The following is a 20,860-nucleotide window of genomic DNA, read 5'->3' as shown; positions in this document are numbered from 1 at the left end:
ATAATAAATAGCCATCTTTGACAGACTTTGCTGCTTTTGAACAGGTTTCAAATATACCTCAGGCATACACCCTCATTCACACTATTCAATAGAAACTGTAATGAGTGTATGTGAAACAGATGACGTAGGCCAGGGATCACTGCAGTGGCTAGGCTTGTCACAAGCATACAGATGTGACTTAAGGTCTGGAAAGCGGCAGCACACTCTGGCGAAGATAACAGATGTGTTCATGGAGAAAGCAGGGTTCCCACCTATGAAATAATTGAGGTCACATGTATGTATATGTATTTGCCACACAGCTACCTGACATGTGTAATACACATACTGTTGTCATTGTGATATGTCATACAGTACTAAAAGCAAAACCCACATCACATTGACCAACAGTGTCACACACACACAGTCACCAAGTGCAGGATTCAAACTCCTACCTAACTACTTTATGATTTTAGAGCAATATGCATTAACACAACACGCTACACACATTAGTGAGAGCTGTTCTTTCCACAGGTATATTTGTAGGATGGTCACTTCATCAGACTTGACAAAGATGAGTATATCACTTTTAAGGTGTTTCCAAAAAGGTTGCTCCTCTCCAAAGAGACACACACTCTCATACAGTTGACAAATGCAGGATTCAAACCCCTATCCAACTACTTTATGATATTAGAGCAGTATGCATTAACACGACATACTATATACATTAGTGAGAGTTCTCCTTTCCACAGGTATATTTGTAGGATGGTGACATCATTAGACTTGACAAAGATGAGCATACCACTTTTAAGGTGTTTCAGTAGTCTTCAAAATGGTTGCGCCTCTCTAAAGAGACACACACGGTAAATACAAGATTCAAACCCCTATGTAACAATACTAGAGCAGTACACATTAACACAACACGCTATACACATTATTGGAAATTCTCCTTTCCACAAGTATATTTGTATGATGGTGACATCATCAGACTTGACAAAGATAAGTATACCACTTTTAGGGTGTTTTAGTAGTCTCCAAAAAGGTTGCTCTTCTCCAAGGAGACACACACTCTCATAGAGTTGTCAAGTGCAAGATTCCCTACTTAATTACTTTATGATACGAGAGAAGTACTCATTAACACTATACACTATACACAATACTGTGAGTTCTCTTTTCCACAGGTATATTTGTAGGATGGTGACATCATCAGACTAGACAAAGTGGATTACATTAGGTGACATTAGGTGGGCTACATAGACGGAATTTCTAAACACTTTGGCAATGTGATCATCAAAGGAGAGTTTACTATCTACCTGGGTCCCCAGGGCCATAATTCCATTCTCCGTACATACTGGATTACCACTTATGTGGTAATTTGTATGCACTTTGTTTTATCCAAAGGGGATGACTATGCATTTTTTGGTATTCTGCTTGAGGGCATTGTTTTGACACCAGGTATCTGTCTCTATAAGACCCTTCTGGAGGATGTCTGTGTCAGCTGTAGAGTCGAATATGGACCACAGTTAGCAGTCATCTGCAAACTTGTTCAGCCATATTCCTCCCGTGCTTGCCTGTACCTCTGAGCAGTATCTACTGAACAGGTGGGGTCCCAGGACCAAGACCTGTGGGATGCCATTTGTGACTGGTTTAGAGTTGGACATGGTACCCACAACTCTGAACATGTGTGTTTGATCTGTGAGCCAGTTGCTCACCCATCCTGTGACATAGGTGTTAATGTTCAAGCTGGTAAGCTTGTCCATGATGCCATAGTGGGGAATGGTGTCAAAGGCCTTAGTGAGGTCCAGGTGGGCTGTGTGGACTACTTTCACCTCCATCTGTGTCCTTGGTAACTGTTTCAAAGAAGTAAACTAGGTTTAGGAGGCAGGATCTGCCTTTAACAAAGCCAAGTTGGGTAGAGTCCAGTGTCTGAAGGTTCCCAATGTCTCTGTTTATGGGTTCCATGATAATTTGCTCCACAGCTTTGCAGACTAGGCTGAGTAGGCCTATAGGGCAATAGTTTCCAGGTTCTGTTGTGGCACCACCTTTGTGGAGCTGGATGACTGTTGCTGTATGCCATTCTTTGGGTACATGCCCTGTGGTAAGGTTGAGTCTGGACAGTGAATGTCGGTGAGGGTGTAGTTCCTTTTGGGGCTGGTGTAAGACGCAGCCTGGGACACCATCCAGTCCCATTGATGCTGTGATCTTAGCTTTGGAGAGGGCTGTTTTTACCTGCATGTCCATGAAGTCTGGGGCTCTGCATTCTTCTGGGATGGACACAGGCCCTTTTGGGGGAGATGGGGGGGAGTTTGCACTGAACTTGTCTGCCAGGATGTGGGCAATGTCAGTTGGTTCAGTGTATTTTTTGCCATTTTGCAGTAGCTGACAGCATATTTGAGAGTTGCCACATAAATGTTTGGTATAGCTAACGAAGGCTTTGTGGTTGTTATTCTTACATTCCTTGGCAATTTGTCTTCAGAAACTGGCCTTGGATTATTTTATGTGCGATCATTGTTTCTTCCTAATAATGATAAGTGATGCCTTTCCTTTTGTGAAGTTTGCTCTATCATGTGTTCCTTTCTTCCTTTTGTTGTATAGCTTATTTATGGGTAATGACCACCAGATTGGCTTCTTATATTTGGAGGAGTGCGTCTTGGTTTTATATGGGATGTCTCAATCCATGCATCCCTGTAGATGCTCATAGAATGCACTTATAAGTGATTCTGCAGATTGTATAGCATTATCCTATAGCAAGGGGGCTTTGGAACTTTCCATTTTGGTCTTGAGAAGTGTGCAGTTTACTTTTGAAAATGTATTCACAGTGGTTTCCTTGACTGGGGGGGGGGGGTGGGATGTGGATGTCAAGTGTGATTACTTTATGATCTGATATTACCAGTGAGGCGTTTATCTCTGTTGTGGAACACTGGTACCCCATGTTGGTGATGATCAGGTCCAGTATATTGTCACCTCTAGTGGGCGTGGTGACCAGCTGTTCCAGGGCGTTTGAGTTTTTAAACTCTAGGAAGCATTGGGCAAAGGACGTTGTACACGAGTAATTCTTCCAGTCAGTGTTTGGGTAGTTGTAATCTCCTCATATAATGATGTTTGGTAGGACCTTTATATTTTCCACTGTTCTCAGGAATACTGAGTGAGGTTCCTAAAACAAGGTAGGTGATCTGTAGCAGGCTATAATCTGATAAGCAGCTTTGCCCAATGTTAGCTGCACTTGCATGGTCTCTGAGGCCTCATGCTGTGCCACTAACCTAAAGGTGTGGGCATCCATAAGGTAAATGGATACACCCCTTCCTTTTGTATTTCACTCTGGGTTTTGGGGCCGAAGATCAGAGGGATTGTGAGTGTTTTATGTGGAGCATGTTCAACAGCTCTGTGTTTCACATAGCTTTGTATGTTAGGCAGAGATCACCTCTGAGTAGGCGATATGCAAGAGAGTACAGCTGGAGCATTTTGAGACGGTCTGTGTATGGCATGTATTTCAGGCCACTAATGCTCTTTGTGAGGTATTCCTGCAGGTTTCCAGTTGTTGTAGATGTCTTGTGAGATACATAGCAAAAGGGGCGTTGTACTCTATTATAGATCTAGTGAGTGATGAGTAGAGGGGAACAATGTCCTCTTCTATTCTGCATGAGACACCTTTTGTGATGAGGTGTGCCACGTAGAAGGATTTCCTGACTACTGTGGGGATGTGATTATCACAGGTGTGTCCACTGTCCACCTGTGACCCAAGGTCTCTTATCACACTTTCAGTGTTAAGTATACTACCGCCTATGTTGTAGTTCATGGCTACAGAGTTTTTACCTAAGGGAATGACAATGCACTTTTTGGCATTGAGCTTGAGGCCATGGCTTTGACACCAGGCATCTGTCTCAGTGAGGCCCTTTTGTAGGATGTCCCCATCTTTAGTAGTTTCAATTATGGCTCCTAGTTTGCAGTCATCTGGAAACGTCATTAGCCACAGACCTTCCATGTTAAAGTTTACTTCAGGGAAGTAGATACCAAACAGGACAGGACCCAGGACTGAACCCTGTGGTACTGCACTTGTGACTGGTCCAAAGTCGTACTTCGAGTCTGCTACTTTCACAGTGTGTGTTCTGTCAGTGAGCCAGTTGGCAACCCATCTTGTGACATAGCAATTTATACCTAGTTTAGTGGGTTTATCTATAATTCCAGAGTGGGGGATGGTGTTGAAAGCCGTGGCAAGATCTACATAGGCTGTGTGAACCACCTTACCCTTGTCTACGGTTCTGGTGACTGCTTCAATGGTGTCTATCAGGTTTAGGAGACATGATCTGCCTTTTACAAACCCAACATGGTTGTGTTCCAGAGTTTGGCGATTACCAGTGTCTTTTTTTATAAGTTATATGATGATACATTCCATGGCCTTGAAGAGCAGGCTCATCAGGCTAATGGGGCACTAGTTCCTGGGGTCCATGGTGGCTCCCCCCTTGTGTAGTGGGATAACCATCGCTGTGTGTCATTCAGCAGGCACAAAGCCTGACCTGAGGCTATGACTGGTGTGGTGCCTGTTCGTTCTGTAGTTTGTGTAGAACACAGCTTGGGATGTTATCTGTTCCCATGGATGCTGTGTTCCTGGCTTTGGAGAGTGTTTTTTACCTGTGCAGCTGTGATGACAGCAACTTTGCAGTCTTCCATTATAGAGATGTGCTGTTTCATGGGTGAGAGGGGGGTAAAGTTAGCACTGATCCTAGCTGCCAGGATGTTGGCAATATCAGTTGGGTCTATATATTAAGTGCCATTGTGCTGTAACTCAGTGCAGATCTGAGTGTTCCCATTGAGATTCTTGACATAGCTATAGAATGCTTTGGGGTTGTCTTTAGAATCAGTGTCGATTTTGTTTTCATAACTAGCTTTGGAGGATTTTATCAGGGATCACAACTTCTTACTGATGTTGACCATGGAACTCCTCCCTTCATGGGATTTTACCCTCTTTTGCAACAGTTTCTTCCTTCTATTGTGCAGTTTGTTTATGGCAGGGGAACACCAGATTGGCTTCCTTTTCTTGGAGAATAGTGCCTTGGTTCTGTTTGGGATAGCACAATGCTATAAAGTGCAATTGTGAAAGATTCAGTAGTCGTAACTGTATTGTCCATCTGCATGGGTGTCCTGCAGTTCAGCACTTCTGTCATAAGAAGCATGAAGTTGGCTTTGGAGACATTTTTTAACATGGTTTCCTTAATGGGGGTGTGGGTCCAAAATGTGGATATGTAGGGTAATTAGCTTATGGTCAGATGGGACCAATGAGGTGCTGACTTCAGGTGTGGAACACCGGTCATGCAGGACAAACCAAACCCCGTAACCAACACAAATAACCACAAAGTGAGCTAAATGCTACTCATTTCCAGAAGTCTCAGCCTCCAGATGCACACACTCAAGGCACTTCTCATTATGGAGAATATTGATATCTGTGCAGTAACAGAAACCTAGTTCAAGGCTCCAGACAGCACACCAGCACTACCAGGATACTACGCATTCCATAACTTCCAGCATCAGAACCTGAATCATAGCACATAGGGTGAGGATGTATTCATATTCATCAAGGATACCTACACCTCTCTCTACATGCTCTCTACAGGATATGTACCCACAGAATGTTGCACAGCAACATTCTTCACACTCCACAGGGGTGGGGCCACAAAAACCCCTTGGCATTCATGCTCTATGAGCCTGACGAGCGTGTTCTGTAAGGCAATGAAGCCAATCATAATGGAATTCAACAATACAGAGATTGGGAGCCTTCACGCAGCTGAGCACACCCAGTTTGGCTTCGTCAAATGCAGACCACACCTCCTGAACTGGGAGGATTTCTTTGACAGTTACCCAGGCTACAGATGATTGAAATGAGCTCAACACAGCCTACCTATACCTCGCTAAGGCCTTTGACACCATTCCCCAGACAGGTATCATAGATGAACTCACCAACCTGGCCATGAATCCATACATCACAAGATGGATTGCAAACTGGCTCACAGATAGATCCCACACATTAAGAGTTGCTGGCTACATGTCAGACTCTACACTGGTAATGACTGGTGTCCCCCAGGGTTCAGTCCTGGGGTCCCTCCTGTTTGGTATAGACTTCTCAAATGTACATGCCAACACATGAGGGTTGTGGTTGACTACGTTTGCTGGGAACTGTAAAGTGTTTGCCATAATAGATTCCCCGGAAGACAGGCATATTCTCCAGAAGAGACTCTATGAGACAGATGTGTGGTGTCAGAATCATGGCCTCAAGCTCACTGTGGAGGAATGCATAGTGATCCTCTTTGTTAAAAACAAAATACCCACAAACTACCACATAGGTGTTCCCCCCTTAAAAATGACAAGGTGATAAGAGATCTGGGGACACAAGTAGATAGTCATCTTTCCTTTGACAACCATGTTGCCAAAGTGATTGGGAGATCCTATGTGGCCCACCTAATCAACAAAGGGTTTGCATCAGGATCCAAAGAGGTAGTGTTGGCACTCTACTCTTACATCATCATACCCATCATTGAGTATAGTGCACCATTTTGGATGTACTCGACTTAGCATATCCAGCAGCTGTAGAGACCACATAGGTACCTCACCAAGAGGATTACTGGCCTCAAACAGTTGTGTTATGCAACACAACTGGTAAAACTAAATCTGTTCTTCGTTGCATACCGCCTACTCAGAGGCACACTCTGCCTAACATACAGAGCCATGTCCAACACATAACTGTTGAACATGCTCCATCTACAGATAACAACATTGAGTCGCCCCACACATTCCAGGGATATGAACCTCATCAGAACGATGAATACAACATGCTGGTGGGATAGAGCACCATCCCAGACACTTGCCTTACTGTAGAACAGAGTCCCAATGTACATCAGACAGAATCCCTCGCTGACACACTTCAATTGGAACCTTGATGAGTGGATGGGAAACAGACAATTCATGCCAAGCATCACATCAGCAGCCCCACTAGAAAAGGGCTTAGGGTAATAACTATTAGAACTAGGCCTTGGGAGACTACCCAGTGGTGTAGTGAAAGCTGCACAACTTGCGTAGGCTGATATATGCCTATGTGGAGATAGTCTACTACATATCTATGAACCTATTTGACAGGTACATGTCTACAGACAGTAGACGTGTACTTCATTGTACAGTCATGTTGTACAGCAGGCACATGGACCACATACACTGTAATGCTTACAGATACTGGTGGCTGTTATGTACAGTGGGAGGGATGTGCACCTCATGTCTTTCGTGCCATTGGCATGTGTGCTGGGTGGGACAGTCCTGGATGGCTCCCTGTCATGATCACCCTCTTACACACATCTCTGCCCATCCATCTTTGGCTTATTATACTGTGTTCCCCTATATATATATATATATATATATATATATATATATATATATATATATATATATATATATATATATATATATATATATATATATATATATATATATATATCTATATATATATATATATATATATATATATATATATATATATAGGTACATAGGTAGGTAATAGGCTATCTGCCTGAAGGCATATATTAGTAGAGCTGATCACCACCCATGGAGTTAGTTCCGTGATCCATGGTGTGACAGTTCAGTTTCACATACACTCATCAAGGCTCCTCTGGAAGAGTGTCAGTGAGGGCCTCGGCTTAATGTCGGGTGGGAGCCTGTTCCAAAGCAAGGGAAGTCTTTGAGTTAGTAATGTATCCCTCCAACATGTTCTATTTAATGTTGTGATGATGATATCCCTAGAGCATGTAGTACAGTGAGCTTGGATTTACTTCAGATTGCGCATGTACATCAGTTCTGCATTGGACATGGACCTGTCTGTTGGGCAGAGATCTCCTGAGTAGACAGTATGCAACAGAGTACAGATTGAGTTAAATCCAGTCTTGTTGCATGGGGCAACTGTTTGAGTCCAGTAATCCTCTTGTTGAGGTACTTCAGTGGTCTTTCCAGCTGCTGAAGGTGCCTAGTCAGATTCATCGCAAGTGTGTTGTGGTACTCTTTGACGGGTCTGATGACTGATGAGTAGAGGGAACCTCCTTTGACCTACATGCAAAGACCGTGGCAGTTTGTGGGAACACATAGCATGATTTTCTAACCACTTTGTGAATGTGTTTCTGGAAGTAGAGATGACTATCCACATGTGTCCATAGATCCCTTATTATCACCTCCATATTCAGGGTGTTGGCACCTATGTGGTATTTGTATGACTGTAGCTCGAGGCCATAATTTTGACACCACATATATCTGACTGAGACCCTTCTTAAGGATGTCTCTGTTGTCCCAAACATCGATTATGACAACTTTTTTGCAGTGATCCACAAACTTTGCTAAATATAGCCCTTATGTGTTTGACTGTATTTCTGAAAAGTATACACCAGACAGGAGGTGTCCCATGACAGAGCCATGGGGGACAGCAGATGTTACCAGCTTGGACAGGAGACCACAATTCTTACCTTGTGGGATCTATCTGTGCCCCAGTTGGCAATCCATCAGATGACATACATATTTATGCACTGGCTGTTGATTTTGTGGATACGACATGTGTCTGGGATGTTGGAAGAGGGCTTTCCAAGGTCTATGTGGGACGTGTGTAGCTAATTTCATTGATGTATGTCCTGGGTGACTGCCTTGAAAACAGTCTAGCAGGTTTGGGAACCATGATCTGCCCCTGACCAAACCAAAATTGGTAGGGTTGGGTGTTTGCAGGCTCACAATAGCTCTGTTTATGAGTTCCATCATGATGGACTCCATGGCCTTGCAGATCAGGCTTAATAGGCTTATAAGACAATAGTTCCTATGGTCTGTTGTGCACCCACACTTGTGGAGTGTGCCAAACGTTGCTGTAATGCATTCAACAGTTCCATATCCTGTACAGAGGGTGAGTCTCAACAGACTGTTCAGGTGCAGGGTCTGTTTGTTTTGGAGTTCACATATGACACAGCTAGGGAAGCCATGTCATCCCACAGACGCCATGTTTTTAGGTTTGGAAAGTGCTGTTTAATCATTGTATATGTGATTTCTGGGTTTTCACAATCTCCAGGTATGATAATGGGCCTTTTGTCAGTGAGAGGGGCGTAAATATGTATGAACCAGTCTGACAAGATGTTGGCAATGTCAGTCATGTACATGTATTCATTTACAGTTTGCACTGACTCAGAACATATATGAGTTTATATTGATATTTATGACATAGCGAAAGAAAGCTTCATGGTTCTGTATGGACTCTTTGACAATATTTTTGCCAGAACATGGATTGGATAATGTTAGGAGTGCTCATTGTTTATTGATGATACTGATTGGAGATTTATTGATCTTCTTTGAATTTTCACTTTCTTTGAACAACTTAAGTACTTGTAGTACATAATTTGATTATGACAGGAGTCCAATATATTATATGGGTCTGTTTTCATATAACTGTGTGCGCAAGGCAGGATTGGTGAATAGTGACAAGTTCCTGGGGTAAGAACTGCAACTGCCAGATATGTGTGGCCCACTGCTGTACTCAGACATGGCCTAAGTGTGTGAGCATGCCCAGTATGACCTTTCAGTATGTTGCTGACTGACATTTGCTAAATTTGTTTGTGTGTGAGCATGCCCAGTATGGACATATATACTATATGTGTGTGAGAAATCAAGTTGTTTTTTACTTCATGGCTCACCTTTGTGTTGTACATCAACAGGAAGCACGCTGTGCCTGCAGGGCTTCCATGAGTCACTATGCATAGACTTATCAACATTTCTACATACAGGGGGGACAGCTATTATTTGTACATTTCTAACTGGCAGGCACACCTGATTGTTACTGTGGGTGTACATAGGATAAGGGTTTCACCTGACACTTATACACATTTGCTAGTCCTATACTGCTATGTCAGGTACTCCATTTCAGTCTGTACTGTTGCCTATCATACTGGCTTGAGGCATACTACTGTACTACAGATCTTAGCTTCCAATTTCACGTATATTAGTTTGTGACTTCATAGCCTACCCAACCCACATCACACTGCTTGGCCTGCTGTTATCTGCCTGCATAGGACTGGGGGGAAGTTACTCATATGCCTCTTCAGAGGGCATGATACAGCATTTGTTTGTGTTTGCATTAAACTACAATTGTCCTGCTGTGGCTATGCCAGTGAAATACTGTCATGGCTTAGTGGTTCAGTACGGTGACTATAGTGCACAGTATCCTGAGTTCGAGCCCTGTCACTGCTTTTTATTTTCCTGCTGGGCAGACCTGACTGGTTAAGGAACAGTAAAGCAGGTGTGAGCGTGTTTACCCCACTTTGTTCGACTTTGCCTGACTTTGCCCAAGATTTCCCAAGATTGCCCAACATTGCTCAACATTGCCCGAAGTTGCACTAGTTAGCGTGGCGCGCAGATCCGCACAATTGTGCTTAAATATGCTAAATAGTGGTAAAATGTGCTTAGCACTGCTTTATATTGCTTAAAATAGGGCAGTCATGCCTCAGGTGGTGCTGCAGGGCTGCCTATGTCGAATGCACATAGTACACTCCCTATACATGTTTGAAAACAGGTACTGTCAAGTTAGGCATCCCTTTTATTGTATGTGCGAGTCAGAGAGAGGTGTAATTTCCAGGGTTCCTACTGAGTCAGTGTATGTGCTATGTGTTGCCTCTTTGCCAAGGCCAAGGCATACTGGGCACGCCTCCTTCTGCCTACTGGGGCAGGCTCAGGTTGTTCCTCCTCCGAGTCACGCTGTGCCTGTGCAGGCCTTGGCAATGGTGGGGGGCTGTTTGGCCCTGCCCCATGCTGTTCCTGCTGCAGCTGTTTTCACAGGATCATATTGTGTAGCATGGCACATACCATGACAATTTGGGTACATGTAGTTGGTGAGTACTGCAAGGCTCCACCAGATGTGTCCAGGCACCAGAACCGTGACTTGAGCATCCCAAACACACGCTCAATAATGTTACTTGTTTGTGCATGTGCCTCATTATGGAGTTCTTATTCAGGTGTGTGTGCATTTCTGATGGGTGTCATCAGCCATGGCTCCAGTGCGTATCCAGCATCCCCCACTAGGTGACCGTCAGGGATGTCCCCATTGGCAAATCTCTGGTACAGCTGCGTCAGATGCCAGATGTGGGAATCGTGATAGCTTCCAGGGCAGCCAGCGCACACATTCATTATTATGCCCTGGGCATCACACACGACCTGGCAGTTGATGGAGGGGAAGCCCTTGTGGTTGATGTAGACCCTACCCCGCTCACCAGGTGGTGCTTTGATGTGTATGTGCATGCAGTCTATTGCACCCACTACCTCAGGGTATTCTGCTATTTGGTGGAAAAGATGCATATTGCTGGCCAATGCCTCACTGGAATTGGGGAAATTAAATATACGTGCTCACCAACATGTGCTGACATGGCATCCAGAAACTGGTGCAATACCCTGGATGCTGATGCCTGTGAAACCCCCATCATATCACCAGTTGGTCTCTGGAAGGTACCTGTAGCTAGTATTCATAGGCCAACACAAACCTTGGTATCCACTGAGATGGGTTCCCCTCTGTTGGCTCTGTGTGTGAGGCATGGCCGGCACAGCTCAACAATTTGCTGCAGGAGATCTCTGTCCACTCTATAGCACTCCACTATCTTCAGCTCATGTAGCCCCTGGTAGGTTACCCTGGGTCTGTACACTCTTCCACGTCTCCTCACTGTGGGTTGCTCAGCAGCATTCACAACATCACCCCCCTCAGCATCTTGCACATGTTGGTTTATGATAGCAGTAACAGCCCCTAACATTTTGTCTGACTTAATCTTTTTAAGTTTTCACTCTTTGTATACTGCAGTGTTGCAGAGTTCTTGGGAAAAAACAGGGTAGACTGCTGTTTGCAGAGTTTAAAGTGCTGGGCTGGGCTGGGCTAGTCTACTGCCTGTGTAATTGGCTGATTCTGATATATTTCACCTGGTAGCTCTGCTAGTTCTCCTTGGTTAACTTCCTACTACTTCTTTTCCTTCCTTTTCCCTTTCTGTTTCCACAAGGGGCAGCACCGTGCACACAAGTGCACATGCGTGCACACGGTGTAAGCACATTTGCAAGAAATTTCAGATATATCCACAGCGTAACCCTTTGGTATCTTGTTTTCTACTAGGACAACTGTAGACACGCCTCTTGCAATCCTTAGCAACTCAGGGCAAACACCAGCCACTGTGCTCCAATCAGCTTACAGTCTTTCAGACATACCCCCTCATGATGTCATCTATCTTCTACTCTACTGTTCCCCTACTCCTACACTTGCACTCTAGGGACATGGCTCACATGCTGGGGAAAAATGGGATTCACTATCCTTATCCTCATTTGCATAGGATTGCCTACTAATGCTTGGTTACATCTCTCACACTGAGCTTCCCCCCCCTTAGCAACCACTACTCAGTGGCCATGCTGTTTTCAGTCTGCCATTCACCTGCATGGCAGAACAAGCTTTTTAGTGAAAATGCCCATTTTTGGCTATTGTTCAATTGTTTTCATTTTATTTAAAGCACAGCACGTTTGCGCGGTGCTGCACTACGCTTAAACATCAGGGATCGGGGGGAAAAAAATGGATTTTAAGGATTTACAGCATTTGCGAATGCCAATGGCCTTATATTTGACCATTGGCATGCTTCCTCAACTAGATGCATCCTTTACTTGGAGCTGTCATAGCTCCGTTTAGCTATTTGCAGAACGGTACTCAGTTACCAACGGAGTACATTTCTGCAAATAATACTACTCTTCCACGGACAGGTTAGTGTTTCCTGGATCGCAAATTTACCTCATTTGCATAGCTTTCAGCAGCAAATGAGGTAATTTGCATACCATAACACTGTCCATGCAAGAGTAGCTTTAGAAGCTCTCATGCACGCCCCTGCTGGCTATTGCTGGATCGCTCAGCAGAGATATTGGCTGTCTGCCGTCTTACACTACTCTTAGACTCCGTGCAAGCCTTCATAAATCTGGCCCATTATTTAAGAAAAGTAAGTATTTTATTTCTTAAATAATGTCATGGTAAAATAACAATAAACCACGGCTGGTTGTGAGCAATGCTGGATTTACCCACGGTTGGCTTTGTTTGGACACTCGGGGTTCACCCTCGTGACCAAACCACACCAACTGTGGGTAAATCCAGCATTACCCATACCCAGTTGTGGGCTATTGCTTACATATACCATGACTCACATTCATTCTTTGTTCTGGACCAAATAGAGCAGGTGGCTGAGTATCAGAATTTGTACAACACTACTTAAAAGCAAGGGTTCCAAAGGTTGTACCGGAACTAGAACTCTTAGTCTAAAAATTGCACGGTAGAATAAAGAATTCATCCTCATTAGTTGCTATAAAATCCCTTCTGTGACTACTGCCAAGTACAAAAACTTCTATAATTTACTACAACTAAAAATATAAAGCAATAGTATTCCCATTAGATTCATCAGTCTTCCAAACATAGCATATAAGAATGACCACATTATTAACAAACACTACAGCAAACAATGCCAGGTATTATTAAATTTCATTGGGCAAAATAAAGTAGTGCCAATTCTTTCTATTCTAACTACGGGTGATAAAATGTTTGATATTATAAAAATAAATGCTATTTTTGGTTGTTCTTCTTCACAATGTTCTCTTCACTACAAATAAAGACATTAATACTATCATTTTACATAATAAGTATTGGTACCCCAAACTGTAAAATATCTCTTCCTTTCTTAAGTTAAAAGTAACTATGCAATGATAAAGGTATTCCATGCTAACCCAATCTAGGGCACAGTGTTAAATAACCATCTTCTAAAATCACAAAAAAGTTTACAAGTTCAGTCATGTAAATATATGTCCCATCCAGAAATAAGTACCAATGAGATGTAAGTATTCCTGTATTCCAAACTTCAAATCATTATGGTGGGACTACAAAATCAGAATACAACAAAACAGGAAAAATCTGACCACTTTGAAAGCAATCTTAACTCAGCCAGGTAATAAATTCCACTTAAAAAAAATTACAGAAACGTTCTACTAAACTAATGAAATGGTGAGATTATAGTTTCAAACTAGACTCCTTATTTTATTTTCAGTTTGTTAACTAGGCTAGAGCACTGTTCCATTCAGCTTATTTCAGTCTCAAACTGGGGGTAAATGCAACAGATACATGATGTTATATACAGAGAGAGTAAATAAAAAAACAACATATAGATGTATTATATACAAAGTGAATATCAGAGTTGGCTTGAGTGTGCAAAGTCAATAGATGCATCACATTATATAGACAGTGGCAGACAAAATACAGCATAAACGTGTATTATATACATAAAGGATATCAGAGTTGTCATGAGGGAAGAATCCCAATGAAAAGTGGACTCATAGCAAGGTATGTGGAGGTAAGCAGGGTAGTAAGAGGTTACGTTATATGACTACTGGAAGAGAGAGAGAGAGATGAGATGCATGACTTTTAAGTCCACAGTGTGCATTTAGTTCTGACTGAAAAATGGAACAAAAGGAATGATCTTAAAGAAAGGAAGCGAGAGATTGCCACAGTTTGGGACCGTGGACTGCTAAAGCATGGTCTGTTCTCTGAATCCTAGTTTATGGGGTTTGGAGAAGAGGACCTGAATGATTAAGACTTCTGGGATAGTATGTTGGTACAACTTTGAATTTTCTGGTGCCAACTGATGGGAAGATCTTAATCTTGATAACTTTAAACAGCTGAGAGGAGACTTACATCCTCAGTGATGTCTAAATTCCAGTAAATAACAGCACCGCATGATTCTTGGTTGATAGCAGAAGCTCTGGCATGCAAATTTTGTACAAATTTCAAAAGCAGAAGCACTATGTATTACATTGTTATGTACTAAGAAACCCCACTACCACCAACACAACATCATTTTATTTTATTTAAATGTTATTGTATTTATTTATTTGACTTTTGTTTACTAGGAGAATCCAACTGGGTGCAAACCTATTTTCAGTGGAGGCCTAGGGAGAAAAGCTCTACAGTACAGTTTAAACAGAATTACAAATTAACATTGGTTGATTTGTAATTCTGACAATAATCACAGCATTAAAAAATAAATAAATAAATAGACAATCATGTTCATGGGGCCAGAAAATAAACCATATCATTTCTTATGTAATATAAGGTATATATTATGGATAGTCCTGCTAATTCATTTGTTGCAGCTAGACATATACCAGAATTCCAGCATTATCTTATATAATCACCATATTTAAAGGGAGAACCATATCAGCCCCCAAGAATACAGACTATGATTCAGTTTGTGTTCCCTGCAATTTATAGAACATAAAACAACTAACGCTATTCAAAACACACAAGGGTTATAATAAACTGAAATGAATATGCCTTTATTAAAGAAAGATTGTCCTTTCTTAATTTAGTGGCATATTTTCAAGAAATAATAGTGGCATTGTATAAGGAAAGGATCACATATTCAGCATTTCTTGATCTAGAAAACATTCAATAGTATACACCATTGAGACATCACTGATATAGAGGGTTATGATCAGGTACCCGATGGTAACCACTTTATTATGTATCTGAGACATAGATTCAAAGAAATGTACTTTGAGAGGGAAGCTCAAGTACTGCCCTAACATAAAAAGTTACTTACAGACTGATATCATTAAACTTAGGTAGACATAGGCGGAAAGATATTCAAGGACTGAAGGAACATTTCTTCCCTCATATTTGACTGCCACAGCACTTGTGGATGTGTAACAAATGTTGCACTCCTCTAAAAGAACTGTTACGGATGGGTCTCACACTGCAGTACCACATAACAGATTTATAGTTTTCTGATTTTGGAGCATAATCATGGCAATCTATGTTCTACAGATTTGTTAACGCAACATTAACAGTTATATATTTTAACAGGTAAATAACTTGTTGAAGAAAAACGAGAAGAGAAGTGCAAACAGGACTAACAAGCTGTCTTTCTAACCCTAGATAGAGACAGAGATGTTCAGTGTAGCATTTCAGAAATTGCTGTTTGGACAGCCACTATTTAGTCTATTTTTCTCATATATAAAAGTCATAAATTGTAGTTAATAAGCCCAGCTCTATGGCAAAGAGGAATTAAGCTTTGATTCTGATCCAGATAGCTTGAGTTGTAGTAGTTGCTCAGGTCCTAGAAAAGCTGATCCAATGCCCACTCACCTACTCTGGGGATGAGAAATGATGGTTCAGTGGTTGCACAAATTCATGAAAGCATAAAGACTGCAGGTGATAAAATTATGTTACTTGAGTATATAGACTAACCTTCCAAACTGGTGATAGATGCCATTAGCATACTTGCTTGATTAGTGGCATATGGTTGGATTGCATGGTAGGCCCTCAAGGTGTCACTGATGTGCACTGCACCTGTCAAAGAGTGGGAAGTTATGTCCTTAATTAGAAATGCCCTTATTGTTTACACCAATAGATGGAAGCAAAGGTACAGATACTTCCACGATTGTGTGGTCGATGTCCCCCTTCCAGATGCCTCTCAACTCCCTACTGGAAACTCTATAGTAGTAGAGGAAAGGAAGGGCTCAGGACAAAAGGGGAGGCTGATGTCAGCAGATATGGACGGAGAGTGACCTAGAAAAATAAATTCTGGACAGGAAAATATATTGATAACTGAAAACCTGGAGGTAGATCATCTAAGGATATGAAAATACTTCAAGGTGATTTAGACAAAAATGATACTTGCTTGAATAACGGTCTACCTATTGATATCATGAGGTATTGTACTGTGAAGTATGGGGGAAAAAGGGCTAAGAGAATTAATGGTGAGACAATAAAACCATACAATGAAATGAAAGAGTTTGGATCATTGTACACAATAAATTAAGTTGTAATTATTAAGCTGAAACCAGGTAAGAAACATTTACTATGTATCATACCAAATATTTAAGGAAATAATTAATTGATCATAAGAAACAGGAATCATAGCTACTATAAGAAAATTAAAGCCAGCTTATTCTTGTGACCATTATGTCAAGCTCTTACCCACTCTAGCCTGTAGCTCCCATCTTTAAGAGTATAAAACCAGTCAAGTCCAGGGTAGGAATACCCACTCAGTTATCCTGGTGCTGTTAGAAGAAACATAGTGTTTCACACTGCTTCATCTGCAGGTGGACTCTATTCTGGTGGGGGGGGGGTTGCTGAGTGACAGCATGCTTTTCCACCTTGTTTAATTTGTTTGTTTATGTGTTTATGATGATTTAGATACCTGGTTCTGAAATAAATTAAACTGTTTGCTCTTTGAAGGTGCAAGCGATCCAGGTCCACTGAATCCTGAATTGCAAGGAAGGCAAAGCATTGATCTCCTCTTAGGAGTCTAGTCTCTCCTGATGCCTTAGAGTTTTTAAGCCTGTTATCTTTTTGGCTGATAATGTCTAGGATCTTTCTAATTGTTTAATTTCTCAAATGAGATACATCCCAAAAGTGACATTGTATTCTATGATTGGTCTGATCAATGCTGAATTTAATAGGATGATAACCTCCTCAGACCTGGATGATACTCCCTTGGCAATTAGCATCAAGTAGAAGGATTTCCTAATTCCTGCTGTTACATGGTGATCAAAGCAGATTGAACTGTCAACTCACTTCAAGGTGTCTTCTCATTTTGAAGTGTGGGGCTTTCCATAACATATGCTGAATGGAGGGTTTTTCTACCAAATTTGACAATGTTGAACTTTTAGCACTTAATTTGAACCCATTTGCAGTATAAGATCAGTATAAGAGGTAATTACAAGAGTAACTTCTTGTTTGAGGACCAGGACGTCAGAGGGAGACTTGACTATGACTCCTAACTTACAGCTGGCTTGGTTCCTGGTCTGGATGTCTAAAAAGTATATACTGAATATTGGAGGTCCCAGTACTGAGCCTTGTGGAACACCACTGGTTGACCTCATAGTCTCTGAAGCTGCACCAAAGACCAGCACTGTGCAGGTTCTACCTTTTAACCAACTGGTGATCCATATTACTACACAGGGATCTGTTTCTAAAGCATTTAGTTTACTAACTATACTAGCATGAGGGATTATGTCAAAGTCTTAACCGAATCAAGGTAATGTATCATATGGACAGTATGACTGCTGTCAAAAACTTGTATTACCTTTTCAAAGAATGTCACCAGATTTGGTAAACAGCATCTCTGCTTTACGAAGCCAAACACCTGAGTGACTATCCTGATGATATTTTTAATATCAATGTTTATCCTACATAACATATCAAAGGTAATATGTTACATAACCTTGTATATGAGACCTGTCAATCACAGTGTCTGTAATGTGACCACCCTTATGGAGTGGTGTCACCCATACTATGAGTCACACCTGTAGGATTGCTCCTGTAGCTAGGCTCAAGTTAAATAGTTTATGGGGTTGTTTCACAGTAGCATGTTGTTTAATACTGTTTATCAAACATCCCACTGTACTATCAGATCCCATGGAGGAAGTGTTTTTGGTCTTGGTAATACTTTCAGTACATATTCTTTAGTAATGAATAGGGGTGGAGAAATTCAGATATATAAAGGGCTTTGGATAGTTGGCTCCTAAGTAAAAATTCACAAATTACTTATTTGCTAATCTATTGGCTATGTCCACTGGACCAAGGAAGTGGTGCCATTATGTATGAATTTATTACAGTGTCAGTCATTGTGTCATAATTTTTTAACTTAGCTAAAGTATGATTTTTAGCTGTCATCTGCTTCAGATCTCACCCTAAATGCACATGCTTCTTTAGCAAATATAATAGCATTTTTGTAATTTCGAGTCATATTTCTGATATTCTCTTGGACCTAAGAGTCAATTGGCCTGAAGAATACTGTAATGAGTCTTTTTATTTTTTTTAATAGTAAATTCTGTCTCACAGCAATAGGTTCTCCCGTTCGATTCTCGACTGGACCACCTTCTATGTGGAGTCTGCATGTCCTCCCCGCAGTCAAGTGGCATTTGAAAGACATGCTTGAATGGGTGTGCCTTCGTTGAAGGTTGGGCATTGAGCTGGCACCTTGGCACTGTAAAAATTTACTGCCAATCATTAGCGGACTGGAGTTCCGCTGTGGCGACCCCTAACCGGGAAAAGCTGAAAGAAGAAGAAGAGTAAATTCTGTTTATGGCAGTAGACAGCCAGGGTAGTTTGCTTTTAAATTTCCCTTTATATTTAGGTGCAGAGGGGACTCATAGTTCTATGTATTTGTGTAAGTGGCACAGCATTCTTTATCAAACTTATACGTTGAGGCAATGTCTGGAGTGATATTGCTCGAAGTGAATTTCAATATGTCATCATAGAATTTGATTAGATTTGTACATAGGAGAGTCTTAAATTCTGATATATTTATTTCATAGGGTCATAGGATGACAGGAGATTATTAGGCTATCGACACGGAGGCCATTTCAAACCTAGCATTTTCATCCCAATGTAATACCTTACAAATGTTAGTTAATACCCACGATTTCATTTAGTAATAGCTCCCCATGTCTAGGAGGGTTGTGGGTGCTATACCTTATATAGAATTTATGGTGCCCCATCCACTAATCCAGGTTCCTCTTCAACAGTGTCATAGTGGTGCTATGTTTCACATGAATAGGTAGCCTATTTCAAATATGCAACAGTCACTGGGAGATACATCTGTCTCGCCAGCATGTCCTATTTATGTCACAGGCCATATTTAGGTCTCTGGAATGGGTAACCCAAGTCCCATAAGCCAGGCATAAATTTCCCCTAAGAAGTCTATATGATACAGAGTATGTGACAGGGACTTAAGTCAATATGTATAAGGCAAGTGTAGGAGTCCATTGATCTTATTTATTCGAAACCTCTGAGGCCTCTCCAATTGCTGCAGGTGCTTTGTACAGTGCATGCTGAACAGGACATTATACTCAATTATGGGCTGGATTAGTGAGTATGGAGGGGTTATAATCTCTTTTGCTCTTGAGGTGATGCCTTTGCTAATTAAGTGTTCTACATAGAAAGCCTTCCTTACCACAGAAGACACATGGTGGTCGAAGATAAGGTCACAGTCAACTTGTGATCCCAGGTCCCTTACCATTTCATGGGTACTTAGAGTACCGTTGTTGATTTGATAGTGTGAAGGGACATTGTTTGTGCTGCAGGGAATGATGATGCATTTCTTTGCATTCAGTTTGAGACCGTGACTAAGACATCAGTCATTGGTCTGTGTTTGACCCTCCTTAAGTATACTGACATCATTTGGGAATTCAATAAATGCACCCAGTTTGCAGTCATCTGCAAACTTGGTCAGCCAAAACCCCTTGGTTTTGACCTGAAATTCTTTGAAGCATATAACAAACAGTAGGGGGGCCCAGCACTGACACCTGTGGCACCCCACCACAGGTCTTCCGGTTGATGTGATGTCACCCACTTTGATAATGTGTGCCCAGATTGTGAGCCAGTTGGCAACCCATCTTATAGCAAAGGTATTTATATTCAGTTTGCTAAGTTTATCAGTAATGCCTGAGTGTGAGGTTGTGTCAAAAGCCTTTGCCAAGTCAAGGTATGCTGTGTGCACAGATTTGCACTCGTTAATGGCCCTGATCACATTTTGAAACAAAATACCAGAGTTAATATGCAGGATCTGCCCTTGATGAAGCCGAATTGGGTAGGATCCAAGGTTTGGAGGTTGTCTATGTCTTTATTTATAAGGTCAATAATGATATGTTCTGTGGCTTACAGATGAGGCTGGTCAGGCTTATGGGTCTGTAATTCCCCATGGCTGTTGGTAGGCCATCTTTGTGGAGGGGATTACTTGTTGCTGTTCTCCATTCCACAGGAACAAAGTCTGTGTTTAGACTATAATTGAAAAGGGTACTTAAAAGTGATGCTCGTTCATGTTTT

Source organism: Protopterus annectens, chromosome 6.part0 (assembly GCF_019279795.1).
Source record: "Protopterus annectens isolate FY-2018-M chromosome 6.part0, PAN1.0, whole genome shotgun sequence".
Taxonomy (NCBI): domain Eukaryota; kingdom Metazoa; phylum Chordata; order Ceratodontiformes; family Protopteridae; genus Protopterus; species Protopterus annectens.
This window is presented reverse-complemented; position numbering follows the sequence as displayed.